Source organism: Sinocyclocheilus grahami, unplaced genomic scaffold, assembly GCF_001515645.1.
Source record: "Sinocyclocheilus grahami isolate Dianchi unplaced genomic scaffold, SAMN03320097.WGS_v1.1 scaffold1948.1, whole genome shotgun sequence".
Lineage (NCBI taxonomy): Eukaryota > Metazoa > Chordata > Actinopteri > Cypriniformes > Cyprinidae > Sinocyclocheilus > Sinocyclocheilus grahami.
The window spans coordinates 41,363-52,284 of record NW_015507127.1 but is presented as its reverse complement, the minus strand read 5'-3'; the positions used below and the strand labels follow the sequence as shown (position 1 = coordinate 52,284).

The window sequence follows — 10,922 nt, the reverse complement described above, 5'->3', positions numbered from 1 at the left end:
AAAAAAATCACCTTGGACCCCTCACACCCAGCCCACTCTCTCTTCGAACTGTTGCCTTCTGGTCGGCGCTACAGAGCACTGACCACCAGAACAGCCAGGCACAAGAACAGTTTTTTCCCACAGGCTATATTCAGTCTTAACAATTAATCTTTCATAATTATACATCGTCCATCACAACTAACATAGTATATTTATATTAAACTGCACACTTTGTAAATAACATATCTGCACACTAATAAACATATCTGTACATTTATCGAAACAATTAAATTTTTTCCTATACTTCTATTTCTGTATATAGTACATTATTAAATTTCTTTTTTTTATTATATTAGTTTTATATTACATCCCTTATTACTATGTTTGTACTTTCTTCTACACTGGAAGCTCCTGTCGTCAAGTCAAATTCCTTGTGTGTGTAAACATACTTGGTAATAAAGCTCTTCTGATTCTGATATGCTGATAATGGTATATAACCGTCTTAAATTATTCCCGTAATATTTCTCTTGTGGCCCATATAGTGAAAAACATGAGAAGAAATCTATTTAGCATTAAACGGGTCATTTTTGAAAATCGGTGTGCACGAAATAAAGCTGCTCTTAATTTTCATTGATGACTGCAGTATTTATAATTTTAATTATAGGCCTATACTTCATTGTATAAATCAATAGCCCTGTTTAAAAAAATAAATAAATAAATAAACCTTTTTAAAAGCATCTTTAATGATGAGTAAGCTAATAGCCTAAATTTTAATTATCCTCACAGCTATTGCGGGGCAATAATTTCATGTAATTTAATAATAAAATTAACCTAATAATAATAATAGGCCTAATAATAAGAAGAATGTAATACACCTACATTAATTGGAAATGCTAAATCCTCTTAATATTGCCAATTTTTGATGCTTTTGACTATCTCTGGCTATCATCGACACATGATACGACGCATCTCAGCACGGGGAGTTTATCGCGGGGCCCCTCCCGCAGTGCGTGCCCATCCGCTATGCCACTGTGTGGAAATAGTTGTATAAATTGTCTGCACTTTATCTATTGTAAAAAATTGTTAGAATTGACCATGTTTTTCTGCCAGTTGGCGTTTAGAGTGACTGACACTTGATGGTAAAAAAAAAGACTAAATAGATCAAAAAATAAAAAAAGAAAATAAAACCATGAAAAAAAAAATCCCTACTTTCTCTCTTTTCTATGTGCGTTCGTAAATTGTATTAATTTTGGAAGTGTCATATTTGGCAGTTGGCATTAGAAGTTATATTACTAATAACAGTGGCATATGAGAAGTTTAATAGCACAGAATTTTTTTTTTTGCCTTTTTCGAAGCTGCTGTGTATATATAAAAAAAAAAAACACAAGGTGGCTGATTTTGCATGCTATTTAGATAGCTGAAGACGTTCATTACTTTCACTCAATTTAATTAGCTTTAGCACCCCTTCTGAACTGTTAAGCCCCTCCTTAGCACCCCTAACAAAAAATCCTGGAGCCGCCACTGGGAACGTCATATTAACTTGAGGGAGCGTGATATGTTGTGGCCACGAGATCATTTTGTTGAGATAATCGTATGGAGATTATGACATCCAGGAATCGCCACAGGGTGTGTTTTGTGCGGTCTCGGGGCAGACATTGCCATACTTACAAATAACAAGGTCACATTTGATTTTACTAAAAATAAACAAAACATAACGGAAATTCAGTATGTGTGTCACGAATCCGGTCTATGAACTTCAATTCACTCACCACCAGAGGTCACCCTTCCATTACATTGACTCTCGCACTACACAAACTGTTGCATATCATCCCGGACTACATATCCCTGCCTGGACCTTTGCTTTGTACCTGGATTATCTCTCTAGTCTCGCAATATTGGTTTAAGTTCGTCGTCGATTGACCCTCACTGTTTACCGGACTCCCCATGCCTTGTCTCTTACATACCTGTTTGCCAATGTTTGATTTTATGCCTGTTTCTGACCACGTCTCCAGAATAAAGCTTTGCACATGGATCCGCACGTCTCACGTCTCGTCAGCTCCGTAACCGAATACTCAGCCACACAAGGATCCAGCGGCTTCTCGGATGGACATTGGCCAGGTATGGATACGGCAAGGATATTGTTAGCCCTTAGACGGCACACGATCGCTGGAAGGCTATATTCAAGAGTATGTAGCCATTGCTCATTATTCAGATCTGCCGGACTGTGTACTGTTAGACTTTTTTTGCGAGGGTATCAATGAACCTTTGAAGACACCATTAATCCATGAAGGTCCCTGTTCTTCTCTAAGTAATTTTATGGATTATGCTCTATTGTCTGTTGGTTCAGTGTCCACTGTGGGTATCGCGGAGGAACGCGACCCTGCTCTCACTCGTGTAATGGTCCCCGCACTAGATCACGCTCACAAAATGGCGGTGACAGAGGAGCCTGATCGCAAAATGGCGGACACAACAGCACACCGTTATGTCACCGCTGCCAATCCTGAATCAAATCAACTCACAGTTGATCGTCATGAGTCAAGTCAAGTCACAACAGATCTTCATGAGTCAAGTCAAGTCACAGTTTCCAATCCTGAGCAAGTCAAGTATCAGCTGATTTGCCAGAGCCTCGACACATCTCGGCTGATCATCCAGAGTTGCATCACAGCTGATCATCCAGAGTCACGTCACATCACAGCTGGTGATCCAGAGGTTACTTCCTGTCTCCTGCACCTAGAAGTCCGATGTCATTTCTTCTGTATCCCAGACTGGCATCCAGTGTGGAGGACCCACCGCTGTTGTCGGCACGTGCAGCTGGTATCCCTAAACCAGCACTCTTAAGCCCTCCAGTTCCTGAACTTTTCCCCTGTCTGTAGCGCTTCCCACAATGGGGATCGCTTTATGGTGTATTTGGGCTGCGTACACCACCACTGAAACATTAGAGACGGTGACGACCACTGTGATGTCTCCCGAGGTGTCGGCTAATGCTGCAGATCCTCTCGAGGTAGTGGTGCACACTGCCATGTTCCCCGAGGCGATGGCGCCCGCTGTAGCTTCTCCAGAGGTGGCGGCCCATGCTGCAGAACCTTCCGAGGTGGTGGTGGTGCTCGTTTCAGCTCCTTGCGCGGTGGTGGCGCCCTGCAATGCACCTTCAGCCTGTCATGTCACAGTCGAAGGAACCATTATTGAACTCTCCCCGTATCCTGATGGTCCTACTGTAGAACCTCCAGAGGTGTCAGTGGTATCCACTTATGAACTCTCGTCCTGTTCTGTTCCGGCCAAGGAGACCATTTTTGAACTCGCTACCTGTCCTGTAACGGCTATGGAGGCCGTCTGCGAATCTTCGTCCTGTTCTGACACTGCTATGAAGGCCGTCTATGAACTCTCAGCCTGTCTTGAAACGGCTATGGAAGCAGTCTGTGAACTCTCAGCCTGTCCTGTAATGGCCGCTTTTGAACTTTTGTCCTGCTCTGAACCGGTCATTGAACCCCTAAATTAACTTTTTGTAGGCCCTGCTAACGCTGTCGTTGCCAAAGAGAACATTAGTGAACCGTCTATCTATTCAGTTTCTGTCAATGTGTCTGATTTTGAACTGTCTGTCTTGCCTGTTTCTGTCAAGGAATCTAAACCTGACCTGTCTGTCTAAATGCTTCTGTTGTGTCTGAGTTTGAACCATCTGTCAGTCCATCTTCAATCACTGAACTGTCTGCCAATCTAGTTTCAATCAATGATCTTGTGTTCCCTGCCTTGGCCCGTGAAACCATGAATGCACTGCCTGCATTGGCTGTCTCGGTTTTCCCTAGGCCCCAGTCTCTGCCATGGGTCCCGGCTCCGTCTGCTCTGCCGTGGTGGTCCTCTGCTCCGCCGTGGTGGTCTACTGTCTGGCTCTGGTGGTCTTCTGCTCCACCGTGGTGGTCTGCTGTCTGGCTCTGGTGGTCTTCTGCTCCACTGGGGGGGATCTTCGGGTCCCATCTGCTCTGCTGTAGTGGTCTTACAGCTCCACCTGTACTGCCGGCTCCGCCCTGGCTCTCTGCTCCGCCGGTCCTGCCTCAGTCCCCGGTCTCTCCACTTCCACGTGGACCTGGCTTTCCATCCCTCCCCCTGCTCCACCTCCGCTCCACCACCCTCCTGAATCATAAAATGTTTGGAACGTCTGGAAGGGGGGGCGGCTATGTCACAAATCCGGTCTATGAACTTCAATTCACTCTCCACCAAAGGTTAGCCTTCCATTACATTGACTCTCGCACGACACAAACTGTTGCATGTCATCCCGGACTACATATCTCATCATCCATTGCACTGATTGCACACAGCACTGATTGCACACAGCTGTAACCAATCACACATTCACTATATAACACTCACTCAGATCCCTTTCAAATGGCCGAGTATTGTATGCGCATATCGCTAGTTGTGATAGCTACGTTACGGAGCCTACTTGAAATTTCATAGTCTTAGCCTAGCCTTGCCTTGTCTGATTCCTCGTGTTCTGATCTTTGCCTGTGCACTTTGGATTACCTCTCTCGTCTCGCCCTATTACCTTGTTCGTCGTCGATTGACCCTCACTGTTTACCGGACTGCCCATGCCTTGTCTCTTACATACCTGTTTGCCAATATTTAATTTATACCTGTTTCTGACCACGTCTCCAGAATAAAGCTTTGCACATTGATCCGCACGTCTCACGTCTCGTCAGCCCCGTAACAATGTGTTATTTGCTATTTATCATTTCATGGGACTATGACTAGTGTAGTTGTCATATCAGACACAGTTAACAATGACATTTTACACATTTGTAACTCTGAGTATTGTATGCGCATATCGCTAGTTGTGATAGCTACGTTACGGAGCCTACTTGAAATTTCATAGTCTTAGCCAAGTCTTCCCTTGTCTAGATACCATTTCTCACCAAGAAGGAACATAGCTGAGAGGATACTGCCTTTTCTAGTATTTTTGACCGAAAAGGGAGATTTGAGATCCATTTGTAATTAACTAGTTGGTTTTTTTTTTTTTTAGTGAGAGGCTTAATAACAGCCAGTTTGAAGGTTTTAGGGACATATCCTAAAGACATTGATGAATTAATAATATTCAGAAGAGGATCTATGACTAGAATCGATAACTAGTATCTAGTATTGATCTTGTAAGTAAAGAAGTGATATGATATTTGCAGATACCAATCGATTTATCTACGTTATGATATTATTTTTAACAACCATCTACATTTTTAATAACTCAAGTGCAACCAGAATATATAGCATGAACCTTTATCTGAAATTTCCACATCCTGTACCTCAATTGGGTCATTCACAACAAAAAATAGGCCTACACTTTTATTTAAATAATAAAGAAAAATAAATAATTGGGAAAAAAATTAAAAATCAAGTCACACATGAGATCAGTAATCTTATGACATTACAACAGTCAAAGTCTTTCAGGCTTCTGTGCTTAAACGTGCAATGTGTAAAATAGTGTAAATCCTCATTAGGAAACAACAAAAACAAGGTACTTCAGTTGTAGAAAAATGTATTAATGTAGAAAAATGTTGTTTTTTTTTAATTGAGACTTTTTTTTTTTGGCTGCTACTATGGGCTCAGTGCTAAGAATCTGTTCTACAAATAACCAAATTACAAGCAATAGCAGAAAATAAATTAAAATATAACCAAGACATGCTGTGTCCCTTGGCCATGCTTTGGGCATTCCTGCCTGCGTCTCCTTCAGACAAAGAAGAGGATGATGTACAGATGCCCTTTTATACCCACAGCTGCTCCATTAATTACGTCATAGGCTGCCAATATCAAGTTCACTGTCGTTTTTATATTCAAGCTTCAGACACCGGTCATGCTGGAGGCATTCTCCATAGCGGCCCCTGGGGGATTCAACTTCTCGTTCCCTATTCTCAGGAAACCATGGTTACATGTGTAACCCGAGACATTTTCTTTCTCAGTTGTTTACATAACCAACTGTGTTTACTAGGATATTCGTCAAGATGTGCATTTTGGTGTAATTTTGTCTGTATTTGTTCATCCAAGCACAAAAACAGCGGAAGAAACCTTAACTCAGTATTCGCACGCTGTCTGATGTGGCTGTCTCTTTGTGTGCGCTTCGGATGTGTGCATGGCACTGCGCCCAGAAGACCTCTAACGTCATCTTCTTACAGCGTCTTTTATGCTTACCTTGTGCCTTCCTGACAAGTGAGTTTGAATGAGAATGCATGCGTTGACGGTAATGCATAGGCAGACATTGCTTGAAACGTGGTTTACAGTAAATTTAGAACTGTGAATTTAGAGCAGCTCCACAATGTGCCTAACACCCCTTAGCTGTTCTAAATTCACTGTAAAACACCTCTTCTTGAGGATTATTGCTTTAAAGGGGCTATATGTTGTGGCGGGAGGAGCAAACAACAGACACAGTTTGTGGTGTCAGGCCTCGGAGAGGCTTTTATTCAAGGAGAGGCACGCTTAGTATTTAACAGCGGCGGTGACAAGGCTCCATTCACTTCAGGTGTGCCTCATCACATGCCGCCCAGTCCTGACTGTTTTTGTGTCCCTCCTCTCTCACACACCCACTCCTGTCGGGAATCTGGTGAAGGGCGATGTTTACGGGATGGGGTGTTGATGATAATTAGGGGGGAGGCAGCCAATCCGTCACAATGTAGAATTCAGAAACCCTTGCCAGTTACTTTATCTAATTTTGTTAAATAAACTAAGAAAATATACATTTGCCTGTTGCTAAGCAGCAGTACACAGTGGTGTTTCGTTTTTTAATCAATAAGCCTTTTAAAATGAATTGGTAGAGTAAATGATTAAATAACTGACTCATAAATACAGTTACTTTATGTTCCTGAAAGAATCAGTGTTTTGAATGAATTGGTCAAATAAATGATTCAGTGACTCAGTCTTAAGTTATTTGTCACCACGTGCTGTGAATTGATGTAACTTGCAGAAAGAGTTATTGGAAAAGCCCCAGGACTAATGCACAGACTGACAGTCTGTCTCGAACAAATATAGACAAGCAGATTTGTGAGAAACAGTGAATAGTCTAAGAGCGGTTTCAATGGATATCAGAACACCTATAAAATGGCTTGACTAATCAGATTCGAGAACCAAAAACAGATCTGTTTATTATTTAATATATAGCTTTCATCTACTCAATTAAATTAGGTAAGTAGTCCCTGTATTTCTGTTCAAATTTTATAGGGCAGAGATTTATAGAAAAAGTGAAGAAATGGAGTGAAAAATAGGCAGCAGTCATTCCTCTCCAATAAGAGCCATTTTAATATTAAAGCCCTTCTCAGTGTGTCCCCTGTAATTTTACAGCATCACACTAATACTGCATAAGCTTTCACCGGCTTTGATGAAAATGATAATAATTATAGCAATTGTGTTCACTCACAGGGTAAACAAGGCTGGTAATGTATTTTGTGACACCAAGGGCCACTCGTAGAATAGCCACAGCATTGAGTCCCACCATGGGCCACACCACGAGCACTCAGGAGAACATGTAAAAATTGGATGAGCACTTTCAAATGATCAGACAGCATTTCATCAAAGACATGCTGTGAGTAAATGTATGCACAGAAAGGGAAATGGTCATGGAGGTGCGTTTAAGATTGAGGTGAAGAAAGTGTTGTCACTGAAGAAAATGGAAAAATGGAGTCATGTATCAGTATGTTATTTACAATATGATTATTGAAAATAAGCCTAAGACAAACAGATTTGGCTTTCCCTTGAGCTCTATGAAAACAAGCCATGTGGTCAGGCTTTCTTGTATTTTATTGTTTTCTCTTTGTCCCCCATCTGAATAATGCATAATTCTGGGGTTGTGACCTTTATACGAGGCAGAAATCACTAAATCAATGAATATTCTTTTAGCCTCAATGTTCATTTTCAGAAATCTTTTTACCTTACGGAGTCAGTCATGGAGGACTATACTATAACTATTGTCATTTACAGTTTATAATATTAACAGTGACTACAATTAAATATTTATTTAACATATATTTACCTTTTTTCTCAATTGGTGTGGCACATTTTTTTTAAACCGTCTTACAGTTTAGAAAATGTTAAGTGCAATTGTCACAACTGTTTGCTGAAACATCCGATCTTTATTGCAAAATGTAGTGACTAACCTAAAACATTTAATTCATGCTTCAAAACCTTGTTATTGTGTCAATGACTTGGCCAATGCCATCAAAATAAACACTGTTTTTGTCATTGTGTGTTTTTTCAGCATGGAAATATCTGTTATAGGCCAATTTCAGTTCATTATTTTATTTCATTTCATGTTATATGCTAATTTAATTGTTTTATGCAATTTCATTTCATATTTGTTTTATGCACTTTTTTCTACTTTTCTGTTGACAGACCTCTTTCTATACTATACAAGAATGTCATATATAATGCAATAATCATTTGCAACCCTAATTGTGAGCCATTTGCTAACTTGGCAGACATTACAACCATTCCATGTCAGATATTCAATTAAAATCAAATGTATTTGTATAACACTTTTCACAATATGCATTGTTTCAAACCAGCTTTACAGAAAATGCATGTCTACATTACAATTTAGAGTGATCTGTTATCCGAAGTGAATGTGTTCAAGTAATGTTCATTTCACCAATGAACAGTTCAAGATAATATAATCATACAGATAGGTAATATGAATTAATTTTGGGCAGAAGCTATTATTACAAGTGTGATCATAATGATTAAAATATAGAGAAATTTGCCAGTTGTGCATATCGATTCAAGTTGGCATCATCTGGGGTCCTCGTAGGGGTCAGCATCTTCTCTTCAAAGGTGTTGGGTCATCTGAAGTCTTTCTATTAGGTTGGATCCATGCTGGAGCTGGTGTAATCTCTAGGTGTCACGGGTTGCTACGGAACGAGGAGACCAGGAGTACAAAACCAAAGAATTTATTTATATCGCGGGGAATCACACGTAGCACAAGGAGTTGACATAAACAATACCGGACAAACCAACAGGGAACAGAACACTCTTTTAATACACTGAACAGGATGATGGGATGACAAGACACACCTGGGATCAATGGAAACCATAAACATAGGAAACACCTGGGACAAATAATAAACAATCAGGGAGCAGGAACAGGAAGACCAAATGGGGGCATGGAAACATAAACATGTGACAGATCGCCCCCCCCCCTCCCGGAAGGAGCACCCCTTGCCATAACAGTAACATCGGGGAGGGGGGCGGGCACCCTGGAGGCTGGTGCAGGACAGGAACAGGGCGGAGACAAGGAGAGCCTCCAGAGTGGATCAGGGAGCTCCGGGAGCCATGGCGGAGCAGGGGACTCAGGAGCCCAATGGCGGATCAGGGGACTCTGGAGGCCATGGCCTTAGCTGGCTCGGCCATGGGTATAGCCCCCCCAAATTTTCTTGGGGAAATCTAGGAATCCTGGGGGGTGCTCTGGAGGAGCGGATCACTAGATAGCGCTCTAGAAAGTGCTTATGAGGAGCGGGCACTGGAGCGAGCTCTGGGTCTGGAGCCGAAACTGGAGCAAGCTCTGTGTCTTGACGCTGTGTGTTTCGTTGCGAAAGTGAAAATACTTTGTTTGGCCTTCCAAAAGAGGACACGACTAGAAATCAGTGGTTAAGTTGTATTTACAACACTGTTCCAGAACAGTTCAACCCAAATATTCAGATGTGTGCAGGACATTTTATGGAGGACTGTTTCCTGATTCTGGGAGAGTAGACTACAATGCCGGCTGTTCCGACTCACAACCTGTAAGTACGTTTTCATATTTTAAGAATTTGCCACTGATGATTCAAACGTGAGTTTTGAGCAGTGTAGAGTAGCGCTAGTTGTTTGTCATTTCTCCAATCACAAATGCAGACATGGTTTTATGTTTAAGCGGCGCGATGCAACGCAATGCGTAAAAAGACAGTATAAGTCATTATAATCCATAATTACTAGGGATGCACCGATACTGATACTGAGCTCCTGTACTCGTACTCATACTCGTACTCGTTAAAATGCCCCAATACCAAACGCCGATACCACACAGCATGTGATAAGTGCCATATTCAGACAAAGAAACACTGACAACAGACAGCAGAATGGAGTTATTAGAGATTAAAGATGTCTACGTAGTATATGTATGCAATGAATATAAAACATTCAGTATTAATGCCTGTATAGCTGATCAGCGCCAGAGTCTGAGTGACAAATCATGCTGAGTGGATTGAGAGCGTGGCGGCGCGGATGCGCGAGTGAATAGCCCTTTCTCACAGACATCACTGGAAAGTTTGTAGTTCGGTCGGATATGTCAAAACGAAGTAAGTAAAACAATGCACAAGTTACTTAATGGTAGGGAGAGAGAGAGAGAGAGAGCATGCACACTTCTGTTGTGTGATCTTGATGTTCGCTCACTTAGCACGCATCATTTGGATTAAATCGTAAATATAAGACAATTTGTAGGGGCATTCACTATAAATGTCATTTTTTTTCACCCTTAAGCATACATGACTTTCTGGCTAAAGTGAAACTAACAGCCTGTGTGAAATGCACTAGGCTGTACTGTACTTGCCCCTCTCATTCTGCACCAGTAGCCTACAAATACGTGTGCGCGGTGTGAATTTTGCTTGCTTCATGAGTGTTTCTGCATTATATGAGTGGCTTTGGAAAAATAAATCACTGCACGTTTCAGATGAAAAAACGCGACTTGTATTTATGAAAATATCACAGGAGATTTATAGCGAGTGGTTCCCTGCATTTTTACAGCAAATTGCGTGATTACAGTACTAAGCCGCTGCAATGGAACAGCTCTAATGCTATTAAATTAAAGATGATATAGGCTACCATAGAGAGAGAAAAAATGAACAGTGAAAGTAACAAAAATATGTAAAATACATTTTAATGGACATAATTAAGTGTGAAAATAACAGAAGGATATACAGTCAAAGCAAAAATTATTCAGAGACCAG

General features: G+C 41.3%; 1 long non-coding RNA gene across 1 annotated transcript in view; it reads right to left on the bottom strand.

Annotated features, from left to right (window-relative positions):
• LOC107573455 (uncharacterized) overlaps positions 1–10,922 on the bottom strand; it is a 17,103-nt gene that overhangs the window by 1,653 nt on the left and 4,528 nt on the right. The window contains exon 2 of the long non-coding RNA XR_001607508.1: positions 5,936–5,943. This is a non-coding gene — a long non-coding RNA (uncharacterized lncRNA). The remainder of the gene's footprint in view (positions 1–5,935; positions 5,944–10,922) is intronic.